General features: G+C 43.7%; 1 protein-coding gene across 1 annotated transcript in view; it reads left to right on the top strand.

Annotated features, from left to right (window-relative positions):
- TOP6BL (TOP6B like initiator of meiotic double strand breaks) overlaps positions 1–12,433 on the top strand; it is a 94,913-nt gene that overhangs the window by 13,320 nt on the left and 69,160 nt on the right. The window lies entirely within an intron of this gene.

Genomic DNA, 12,433 nt, shown 5'->3' with positions numbered 1-12,433 from the left:
CTCCCCAAATGGCCACAGTGGCAGAGTCTGTGCCAGGCTGAAGCCGGAAGCCTGAGTTTTCCTCTGTTTCCCATGAGGTGCAGGGGCAAAATCATCCTGTGCCGTCTTTCCTGGGCACATTTGCAGGGACCTGGATTGGAAGTGGAGCAGCTGGGACTTAAACGGGAGCCTGTATGAGATGCTGGTGTTGCAGGCAGCAGTTTTACCCACCATGCCGCAACACTGCCATCTGCCCCCAATTTTAAAAAAAAGATTTATCTATTTCTTTGAAAGACTGAGTTGGAGAGAGAGAGAGATCTTCCATTTCATGGCTCGTTCCCTAGATGGCCACAACGGCCGGAGCCAGGAGCTTCATCCAGGTCTCCCATGTGGGTGCAGGGGCCCAAGTACTTGGACCATCTTCTGCTTTCCAGGCACATTAGCAGGGAACTAGTTTGGAAGTGGAGCAGCCAGGACTCAAACTGGCGCCCATAAAGGGATGCCAGTGTAGTAGGTGACAACTTAACCTGCTACACCACTGTGTTAGCCCCTTGCCGTGTGCTTTATTTATTTATTTATTTACTTACTTACTTACTTACTTATTTAAAAGGCAGAGTTACAGAGAGACAGAGAGAGGTCTTTCATTTGCTGGTTCACTCCTAAATGGCCACAATGGCTGGCGCTGAGCCGATCTGAAGCCAGGAGCCAGGAGCTTCTTCTGGGTCTTCCACACAGGTACAGGAGGCCAAGCACTTGGGCCATCTTCCACTGCTTTCCCAGGCATAGCAGGGCGCTGGATTGGAAGTGGAGCTGCCAGGACTAAAACCAGTGCCTATATAGAGTGCCGGTACTGCAGGCAGAGGCTTAGCCCACTGCACCATAGCACCGGCCCCCCTGCCATGTGCTGTTGGTTTTGTTATATTTCTGCTTGGAATGCACATGTATAAAAACATAAAATATAAACAGACATACAGATAAAAATGTAATTGTAGAGGAAAAATAACAAAAAATTGAGTGTTTTTTTGTTTTCTTAGCTGTAGAACAGATAATTCTGTGAGTTTGGGTAGGGTGTCTCCTTTGGTAATAATCACAGTGATTTACCAGCATTTACTATGCTTTAGGCCTTGTGACTGACACAGAGGGGCTATAGTGGTGAACTCCCCTTATGCCTATATAGTCATGCCATTCTCTTGCCCCCTTAGAAGCCTATGCTTGGGGAAAAAGGAGAATCAGTTTATTGTCTTGGAGAGTTTGCTCTGATTTTGAGACTTTGGGGAGATTTGAATCCAAATTCAAGAATGGGTTTACTGCCTTAAAATCATCTAGCTTATTTATCAAATTTTAGTTGCTCTTCTTTTTAGGATTAAGCTCTTGGGAGGATGCAAAAAATGGAGAAATCATTTCTGATGACCCTGCTCCAGTTAATATATGTGGGAAAGGGCGTTTAAAGTGAAAATCCATATAAATAAAAGGGAATATATTATTAGTACTAAGGAGAAGATAGACTGTTTCCTGAAACAGAAACCCATACTTAATGTAGTTTATACAAGGAGTGGTCAGATCATATATAAAGCTTCTACTTCAATTAGTATTTGTGAAAGTGCTTTGAAAAAAATGAAAAGCCACATCAGTACAAGGGAATGGTTTTATTATTGTTACTGCTGGGGAGGAGGTGTTGGCTGAGTATTATTTCTGAAATAACCACCTATTATGCTAATGCAAACTTTGAGCAGTTTGTATCATGGTAAGTTTTAATTTATTTTAAAAGTTAAAAGCAATTTTATTTAACGCTTTTTAATATCCTTATGATAAAGTATGGGTGGCACTTTGTACACAGTAGGAAGTGCTGAAAATTCAGTACACATTAAAAATTGAGTCCTTGTGGTTAGTCAGAATTCGTAGCTAACTACAGCCTGTCTCCAGTTGCTAGGGATCATCATATTAACCTCCACTCAGTAGTGTTCTTACTAATTAGCAAAAATTGCTCAGTGAAGCTCACAAAAGAAATTGCTCAAGAGTAGGATTTGAGTCCCTTAGCTCCCTGCTTATGCACCATTAATTATGCCTTTATTACTATTATTTATTTAGCATTCCTGTAATATTTTTAGCAAATTGCCTTAAATTGGCCATTCACTAATCTTTACACTATTTAATTAGCTTCATCAGGGAGTCTTTAGCAACTGATTTACTAATCATCAGGTTTCCCGATTCTCAAAGAATTATGTATCTATACAAGAACTAATAGTATGCCTCTGAATTCAGTTTAGCCATGTTGTCTTCATTGCTTGATTGATTTCTCTCCGTGTCTGGAATAAGATCTCCCCTCTCTTTATGGGAACTCTTGTAGAGCCATCTGTTTTCATTTTTCTTTCCTATTCAGTCTGTCCTATTAGGGTTATATCTCTGTATTAAGAATACTTTAGATTGGGCTGGCGCTGGGCATAGAGGGTGAAGCCACTGCCTACAGTACCAGTACCCCATGTAGGCACTGGTTCGAGTCCCGGCTGCTCCTCTTCCAATCCAGCTCTCTGCTATGGCCTGGGAAAGCAGTGGAGGATGCCCAAGTGGTTGGGACCCTGCACTCTTGTGGGAAACCTGGAAGAAGCTCCTGGCTCCTGGCTTCAGATCGGCTCAGCTCCGGCCATTGTGGCCACCTGAGGAGTGAGCCAGTGGATGGAAGACCTCTGTCTCTGCCTCTGCCTCTCTGTAACACTGCCTTTCAAATAAATAAATAATTTTTAAAGATTTATTTATTTATTTAAAAGTCAGAGTTAGACAAAGAGAGGAGAGGCAGGGAGGGAGGGGGAGAGAGAGAGAGAGATCTTTCATCTGCTGGTTCACTCCCCAGTTGGTCGCAATGACTGGAGCTATGGTATTCTAAAACGAGGAGTCAGGAGCTTCCCATGTGGGTGCAGGGGCCCAAGGACTTGGGACATCTTCTACTGCTTTCCCAGGCTATTGCAGAGAGCTGGATTGGAAGTGGAGCAGCCGGGACTTGAACTGGTACCCATATAGGATTCAGGCACTGCAGGTGGTGGCAGCTTTACCCACTACAGCACAGCGCCAGCCCCTGAAATATTTTTTTTTAAAAAAGAGAATATATCAATTCCTATACAAAATAGGCTCATATTTCTGGGAATTTGATTTATGTTGCATTAATAAACAATAACCAGGATAATTTTCCTGTTTCCTTTCATTCTTCTGTTCCTTAACCGTTCATACTTTTATTCAGTAAAACTTAAAAAAAACTTATTTACAAGGCAGAGAGAGAGAGAGAGAACGAATGAACGTGTTCACCATTGAGAACAAGTATACTAGCTCCTATCCACTGGTTCATCCCAACATGTCTGCAATGGCCGTGACTGGGCCAGCCTGGAGTGGAGAGCTGGGAACTCCGTCCAGCCACGTGGTGATGGGAACCCAACTATTTGAGCCTCATCTGCTGCCTCTCAGGGTCTGCACTGGTAGAAACCTGGTACTGGGAGCAGGAGGTAGGCACCCTAAGGAAAGACATGGGCATCCCAATTGGCGTCTTAACTCCTAGGCCAAATGCCCACCCCTGTTCAGGAAACTAGTGTTTAACATCTCCCTTGCCCCAAAGAAGTCACAGAAGCAGAGGCAGCTGTGCAAATAAAATGCAGTGTGGTAAGTAGTGTAATGGGGTTATGTTCAAGCTGCTTCTTTGGTAACCTAGAGGATTTTCCCCAAAGCTCAGTCATCAGCGTGCCTTTCTTTCCTTTTGTTATTCTTCATCACTATTCTATATTCAATTCAGACAGTCTTTCTACTTTTAAACTCAACTATTTAAGTTTCTATGCTGATAAGATCTATTTTCCCCTTTGGTCACTGACCTGTCTCCTGAACTCCACTGGAATGGCTTTATTAATTAGACTATTCCATTTGAGAGTTTCTCAGAAAAGTCATATTCAACTTGTCTAAAGTGGGATTCATTTTCTTGAGACTAGCTGGCTCTATAATGTCTCTGTTACTTCCAGTGGTATACGGTACTTCAGAAAGTTTGTGGAGGGCCTTTTGGTTAAGATGCTACATGGGATGCCCTCATCCCATACCTGAGTGCCCGAGTTCAAGTCCCGGCTCTGTTCCTGACTCCAGCTTCCTGCTAGTGTGCACACTGATAATAATGCATCGTCAGGTGAGGCACAGAAGCAGTGGGTTCTCTGACACCACGTGTCCGACCTGGATGGCGTTCTTGACTCCTGGTTTCAGCCTGACCTAGTCCTGGTTATTGCAGGCATTCGGGGAGTGAACCAGCAGATGGGAGCTTTCTCTGTGGGGAGCAACTCGGACTAGACTAAGTTACTGGAATTAAGACTTATTCTATGCATCTGCTCTCCCACAATATGGTGCTGAGAAGGGAGAAACAGCTTCTACACAGCTGCCTCCAGTTCAACCAATAAACTGTAGGACCTGCTCCTGATTGGAGGAGAGCAGCATACTCGGCGTGTGGGTAGCAGAGTTGGGATTGGTGGAAGAGGACTATAAAGGAGGAGAGAGACAACATGCACCAGGAACATCTAAGGGGAACATCTATCTGAAGGAACACCTGAGCAGCCCCCGAGAGAGCCGGCCGGCGGTGTGCCGCTCCCCCGCGGAAGTGGGGAAAGTGGCAGGGGGAACCGCCCTTCCACGGAGGTAGAAGGGACGGTAGCCAACCCGGGAAGAACCAGCAGCAAACCCGGGAAGGGCCGAGCAGACAAAAGAACAGCGCAGGGTTCCTCCGCGAAGAGGGGGAGCGACATAATGGTGCCGTGACTCGGATATGAAGCCTAGGCAGGGTTTAGTGTCGTTCCTCCACGAAGAGGGGGAGTGACATTCTCCCTGTATTTCTCTGTGTTTCGCTGCCTCTCAAATAAAAACAAATAAAAATTTTTAAGAATTCATGGAAAAGTAAACTAAAGATGTTTATTTTGGTGCAAAGAAATTTTGAAATTCATGCATAGTTTTTTTCATATATGCATTTTCTGTGAACATTATGAAATACTTTCGTGTTAGCATTCTTTCTTATAATTCCCAATTTTAACTGCTTAGTGGAAGAGGGTTTCTCCTTTTAGTTTTCTCCATTATGTAATCTTATTGAATTTCCTGGTTAATTTTGCCTTTATAATATAGAATTATTTATTAAATTAACTTAAACATGGTTTTATGTTTTTCCATTAATGATTCCCTCATACTAGAAAAAAGCACCTCAGACCAGATTTGAGACCTTCTGCCAATTAGAATAACGTCCTCTGCTTTGAAGACTGATATCTGTTAAGATAGATAAACTCGGGCACTCTGGTATGGGATGAGGCATCCCAAGTGGCATCTTAACCACAAGGCCCTCCACAAACTTTCTGAAGTACCAATACCACTGGGAGTTTAGAATTCCTTATAACTGCATATTAATATGTGAACTATTCTCCATTGTATATTTATCCACTTAGTGTAATTCCATTTATATATCCATTTATATATATATAATCCATTTGTGTAGAACTACTTCTGTCATAAATATCTCCTTAGTGAAATGTAATTATTTTGTTTGTCCCTTCTTCAGGTTTAAGGATTACTCCCAAAATGTCCTTACTCAAGTGAAGAATAAACGAAAATAATGAGTTGGAGAAACATTATAGGTCCCTTTATTTTGCTGTTTTTTTCTTATTTCTGCCACTCATTTTTTTAATGTTTAAAAATATCTTATGTTTGACATAATTTAAGTCTTTAGCAAAATACTCTGTGGTCAATCATTCTCTTTTACTTCTATTTATTTGAGGAGAGAGAGAGTGAGCCCCCATCCACTGTTTCACCCCCCAAATGTCTGCAACAGCTGGGAGGGGCCAGACTTGAAGGCCAGGAGCTGAGAACTTAATCCAGGTCTCCTATGTGAGTGATAGGAACTGAATTACTTAAACTGTCACTGCTGCCTCCCAGGGTCAGCATTCTATATGGAACATGAGGTTTTTTATTTGTTTGTTTGTTTGTTTTTAAGATTTATGTATTTATTTGAAAGGCAGAGCTAGAGAGGAGAGATCGAGATCTTCCATTCACTGGTTCACTGCCCAGATGGCCGCTGTGGCCAGAGCTCTATCTGAAACCAGGAGCTCACTGCAGGTCTCCCGCATTGGTGGTGGGGCCTAAGCATTTGGGTCACTTTCTGCTGCCTTCCCAGGCACGTCAGCAGGGCTGCTGGATTGGAAGTAAAGCAGTCGGGATGCTAACCGGTGCCCATATGGGATGCCACAGGAGGCAATTTCACCCTCTGTGCCACAAAGCTGGCTCCAAACATGAGGATCTTAACTGATTTCTTAACCACTAGGTTAAACATCTGTCTCAATGTTTACCAAAGAAAATTTAGCCTTTTTTTCCTTCAAAATGCTAGTCCTCGTAGGTGGGAAGCACTGCTTTGCTGCGGATGTGAGTTGTGTAGCTGTGTGGTTCTGAGAGACTTTCTGCCTTCTGCCTGTGCTTCACCTTCTGGATGTCAGGGAGGCTCCCGCCACCCCCAAGGTTAGTTTTGTTCTCTTTGTTAATTTGCTGGAAAAGGAAGTGAGGATTAGCGGTTTTCATGGATTGGAGAGTTGACAGGCCCAGGCCTGCTCAATATTGAGTGAGAAATGCACCAGTGAACTCTTGAATATATGACTTAATCAATTTTTTAAAAAATCTGATTATAATTTTATATAAGATCAGGAGCTCTAAAGCTCAGAACTTATCTAATATTTTTCCCCCAGGAGCTCATTTTGTAGACATGATCTCATTCATTCTTGAGAGTTAGCAGATGAAGTGTCAGCACCATTGCTGTTTCAGGTGGCAAGAAGCAGGCTTAACTTCAGCCTCATATACTAAGTGTAGAAGTGGGGGAGATTTTGTGGACTTATAGGTCACTGCTTACCTATTAAACCCTGTAAGACCACACTTAACTTCCCAAGCTTCTGATACATTCGAAACAGTCTTTTGCTGCTAAATTTGCCTAACACTTGGTAGGTTTTATACAAATTGAGGATCAAGAAAAGCTAAAAAAAAAGGGGGGGGTGTGCTATCTTCTTTTTTCTCCAGTATTTTTTTAGCTCTTTTCCCTGTTACATTTGTTGAAGTGCACTTCACTAGCGAGCTCATGTTCAAGATTTGGTGTGATAGCGAAGGGGATGGAAAAGGTAGACATTGTTTATACTCAGTTATGGCATATTCTTTTTCCTTTTGAAGTTGGATAGGCAAAAGAGGAATGAAGTAACAGTTCTCATTGTTAGAGATGGCTTGTACCCTGGCTGAGTGGTATGTAACTCCTAGTATTTAGCAGTCAGTGGAAACTAGCCTGCAGGAACCTGTGTTGACTTAAAATCCTTGAACTGTTGTTAATACCTTGTTGAGTAATCACCTGGGCACTTAACTGCTCCAGCTCTGGCCTTTTGGGTTATCACATACTTTTCATCTTCTAAGCTGGGAACACAGGAGGAGGAGTTGGCTGCCTAAAGTAATGAATTTGGCTGATACAGGAAGACAGAACACTGTGTTTTTCCTGAGTAGACTTTTTGTGTGTGTGCTGATTTTTTTTTCAAGGATTTATTTATTTATTTGAAAGGCAGAGTGACAAGGAGGGAGAGAGAATCTTGCATGCACTGGTTCACTCCCCAGATGGCCACAATAGCCAGTTTTGGGCTAGGCCAAAGCTGTGATCCAGTGACTCCATCCTGGTCTCCCGCATGAGGGGCAGGAGCCCAAGTCCTTGGGCCACCTTCTGTGCTGCCTTTCCAGGCACATTAGTGGGAGTCTAGATTGGAAGGAGAGCAGCTGGGACTTGGACTGACAGTCCAGTGTGGGATGCAAGCATTGCAAGTCATGGCTTAACCCCCTGTGCCACAATGCCAGCCTCTGTGCTGAATTTTCATGAATATTCCTTGAATCTGTTCTCTTTTCTCCATTTTTATCACTGTCTTGGTTCAGAATCTCATCATTCTTGCCTGCAGTATTTTCCTGATTGGAAGTTTACACCAGGTTTGGTAAGCAAGGTTGGTCACACACACTCGCCTGGACTGCACAGCTCCCTTTTTTAGTTGGCCTTAGCTTTGGTGAGTGCCCCTGACTTGGCTTGAGTGCATTGGCTTGAGCCTGCCAATGGGTACAGCTGGTCAGGCACACCTGTCTGAGCTATACAGTTCCCTTCTCCGGTCTGCTCTGGCTTTGGTGAATGCCCAGGACTCTGACTCCCCAGAAATCTGAGCCCACTCTGACTTTGCTGAGTACAAGTGGCAGTTTACACATGCTCTGAACTTGGCCTGGCACCGCCATAGCCCCTACCACCACCAGTGAGATCCACACACCCCTACTGGTACTGAGAGGAATCCCCCATGCCCCTATTGCCATTGCCATGATTAACAATGGCAGAAGGAGCCAGTGTTGTGACATAGTGGGTAAAACTGCTGCCTGGATTGCTGGCATCTCATGTGGGCACCCGTCTGTGTCCCTGCTGTTCCAGTTCTGATCCAGCCCCTTGCAATAGCCTGGGAAAGGCAGTGGAATATGTCCCAAGTGTTTGAGCCCCTGAGACACACATGGGAGACCCAGATGATGCTCCTGGCTTCAGCCTGGCCCAGCACTGGCAGCTGCACTGGGAATGAACCAGTGGATGGACAATCTCTCCCTCTCTGTAACGTTGACTTTCAAATAAATAAATTTTTAAAAAAAAGTTGCAGAAGACATAGAGAAGCTACACCCAACCCTTCAACTGCAACTAGAGCCATGAAAGCCACCTCTTAAAAGTGATAGACAACTGATCTGCCAGTTGTATAAATATCAACACAAGCAGCATGAAAGAGACAGTACGACATCTCAAACCCAATAACACTCTGACCACACAGAAAGAGAAATTGATGAAATGACTGTAAAGAAGTAAAAAGAACAATCCTGAGGATACTCAAAGATATATAAGAGAATATGTACAGTTAAGTGAAATTAGGAAAGCAATGCATGATATGAATGAGAAATTCAACAGTGATACGGAGATCTTGGAAAAGAACCAAACAAATCTTAGAAATTAAGAATCTAAGTCAAAAAGTACAAGCAAAAGAAAACATCTGAATTTCAAAGCTAGTCTTTTGAACTATGTCCCCCAAAAATGAAAGATAGAAGTAGAAAATGAATGAATGTAGCCTCCAAGATCTTTGGGACATTAGTGAATGAGCTAATACGTGAAAGATGGAAATTCCTGGGGAAGCAGAGGAGAACAGAGCATGGAAGCCTATTCAGTGAAGTAATAGCTGAATAATTTTCCAGTTTGGTGAACAATATGGACATTTATGTACAGGAGATCCATGGAACCCCTAATAGATAGGAACAGAAAAGATCCTCACCATGACGCATGATGGTCAAACTCTCAAAAATACAGCGCAAAGAGGGAATTCTAAAATCTGCAAGATAAAAATGCCAGATCACTTTTAAGGAGACCTTCATTAGAATAATAGGTTTTCCATTAAAAACCTTGGCGGGGGTCACCAGCTTCGTGGCACAACAGGTTAAAGCCCCAGCCTGCAGCACTAGCATCCCATATGGGTGCCGGTTCATGTCCCAGCTGCTCCACTTCCAATCCAGCTCTCTGCTGTGGCCTGGGAAAGCAGCAGAGGATGGCTCAACCCTTTTGGTCCCTTCTTCCATATGAGAGACCCGGAAGAAGCTCCCAGCTCCTAGCTTTAGATCAGCTCAGCTCTGGCCGTTGCAGCCATTGGGGAGTAAACTAGCAGATGGAAGACCTCTCTCTTTTGCTCTCGCTCTCTGTGCATCTCTACCTCTTTCTCTAACTCTTTCAAATAAATAAAACAAATCTTTAAATAAAAATGTATATGCACCTGGGGTCCGCATTGTGGTGTGCCAATGCTGGCATCTCATATGGCTCTGGCTTGAGTCTTGGCTGCTCCACTTCCAATACAGCTCCCTGCAAATGGCCTGGGAAAAGCAGCAGAAGATAGCCCAAGTGCTTGGGCCCCTGCCACCCACTTGGAGGACCCAGAAGAAGCTCCTGGCTTTGGCCTGGCCCAGTTCTGGCCATTGCAGCCATATGGAGAGTGAACCAGTGGATGGAAGATCTCTCTCTGTCTTTCTCTATAACTCTGACTTGCAAATAAATATTTTTTTTTAAAAAGTATATGCAGCTAATGCCAGAGCACCCAATTTTATAAAATAAACAGTACTATATCTTAAAGGAGAGATAAGCTTTAGTACAACAATCGGGAGTTCAACATCCCAACTGCATCAGTGGACAGATCATCCAGACCAAAAAAAAATAATAATAAATAAAAAATATTGGAGTTAAACCACACTATAGCACAAATGGAACTAAGACATTTATAGAACATTCCATTCAATAGCTACAACATACATATTCTTTTCTAGGATAGACTGTAAATTGGGCCACAAAACAAGTCTCAATACATTGTAAAACATGGAAAGAATATCATGTATCTTTTTTTGGCCCCAGTGGAACAAAACTAGAAATCAACAAAAGAATCTCTAGCATTCACACAAAAGGCAGGGGCTGTGGTGTAGTGGGTAAAGGTGCTACCTACAGTGCCGGCATCCCATATGGGTGCCGGTTCAAGTCCTAGCTGTTCCACTTCCAGTCTAGCTCTTGCTATGGCCTGGGAAAGCAGTGGAAGATGGCCCAAGTCCTTGGGCCCCTGCACCTGCTTGGAAAACCTGAAAGAAGCTCCTGGCTCCTGGCTTCGGATTGTCTCAGCTCCGGGCATTGCGGACATTTGGGGAGTGAACCAGCGGATGGAAGGCCTCTTTCTCTCTACTTCTGCCTCTCTGCAACTCTGCCTTTCAAGTAATAAATAAATACATATTTTTAAAAAATTACACAAATATGAACAGACTGAACAATATCCTCCCGAACGAACAATGGGTCATTGAAGAAATCAAAAGGGAAATTTAAAAATTACTGAAACAGGGACAAGTGTTTGGTCTTAGTAGTTAAAACACCAGTCTGCATCCCATGTTGGAATACCTGGCTTGGTTTTTTTTTGTTTTGTTTTGTTTTGTTTTGTTTTGTTTTGTTTTTAGGATTTATTTTATATATTTGACAGAGTACAGAGAGAGGTACACACGCACACACACACACACACAGAGGTCTTCTATCTGCTGATTCACTCCCCAGATGGCTGCAACGGCTGGAGCTGCACCAGTCCGAAGCCAGGAGCTTCTTCTGGGTCTCCCACATGGGTGCAGGGACCCAAACATTTGGGCAATCTTCCACTGCTTTCCCAGGCCGTAGCAGAGCGCTGGATGGGAAGTGGAGTAGCTGGCGCCCATAAGGGATGCCGGTACTGTAGGCAGCAGCTTTAACTGGCTGCATCGCAGCGCTGGCCCCTGAAGACCTGGTTTTAATTCCTAGCTCCAGCTCCTGAGTCTAGCTTTCTGCTAATGTGGTCCCTTCCCACACTGGTGATGGCGCAGGCAGTGGGATTCCTGCCACTCGTGTGGGAGACCTGGATTGAGTTCCTGACTCTCAGGTTTGGCTGTAGCCCAGGGATGTTGTAGGCATTTGGGGAGTGAACCAGTGCGTGGGAGCACCCTCTTCCTGTCTGTCCCTCTCTCAAATAATAAATAAACTTAAAACTTCCTTGAAGCAAACAAAAAGGTAAACAACATGCCAAAACTCATGGGATATAGCAAAGCAGTACTAGGAAGTTTGTAGCAATAAGCACCTATATAAAAAAACAGAGAGGTGGGCCTTTTGGCACAGCAGGTTAGCCTGCGCTTGGGAAACCCCCATTCCATATCACACTCCCTGTCCAAATCCCGACTTCTGATCCAGCTTGCTGCTGATGCCATCCTGGGAGGTAGCAGGTGATAACACAAGTACTTGGGTCCCCGCTACCCATGTGAAAAACCTGGATAGAGTTCCAGGTTCCTGGCTTTAGCCTGGTCAGATAATGTGGGAGACCAGGATGCAGATTCTGACTCCTGGCTTTGGCCTGGCCAGGACCTAGTTGTTGAGGCCATTTGGGAAGTGAACCAGCAGATGGAAGATTTTTTTTCTCTCTCTCTTGCTCTTCTGTCTTTAAAATATAGAAAATGAACCATAAAAAAAGATAAATGGTCAAAGATCTGAATGGATGTTTCTCAAAAGAAGAATACAAATGACCAACAAATACATGAAAAAATGCTCATTATCACTATCCATTAGGGAAATGCAAATTAAAACCACAGTGAAATATCTCACTCCAGTTCGAATGGCTATTATCAAAGACAGTAACAAATACTGGTGAAGATGTGGAGGAAAGGGAACCCTGAACACTGTTGGTGGGAATGAGCACAGCCCTTCTGGGGAACAGTATGGCAGTTCCTCAAAAAACTTAAAATAGATCTACCATATGGTATCCCACTTCTGGGTGTATGTTCGAAGGAAATGAAATCAGCATATGAAAGACGCCTGCTCCCCCATGTTCACTGCAGCACTGTG

The sequence above is a fragment of the Oryctolagus cuniculus genome, chromosome 1 (assembly GCF_964237555.1).
Source record: "Oryctolagus cuniculus chromosome 1, mOryCun1.1, whole genome shotgun sequence".
Taxonomy (NCBI): domain Eukaryota; kingdom Metazoa; phylum Chordata; class Mammalia; order Lagomorpha; family Leporidae; genus Oryctolagus; species Oryctolagus cuniculus.
This window is presented reverse-complemented; position numbering and strand designations above follow the sequence as displayed.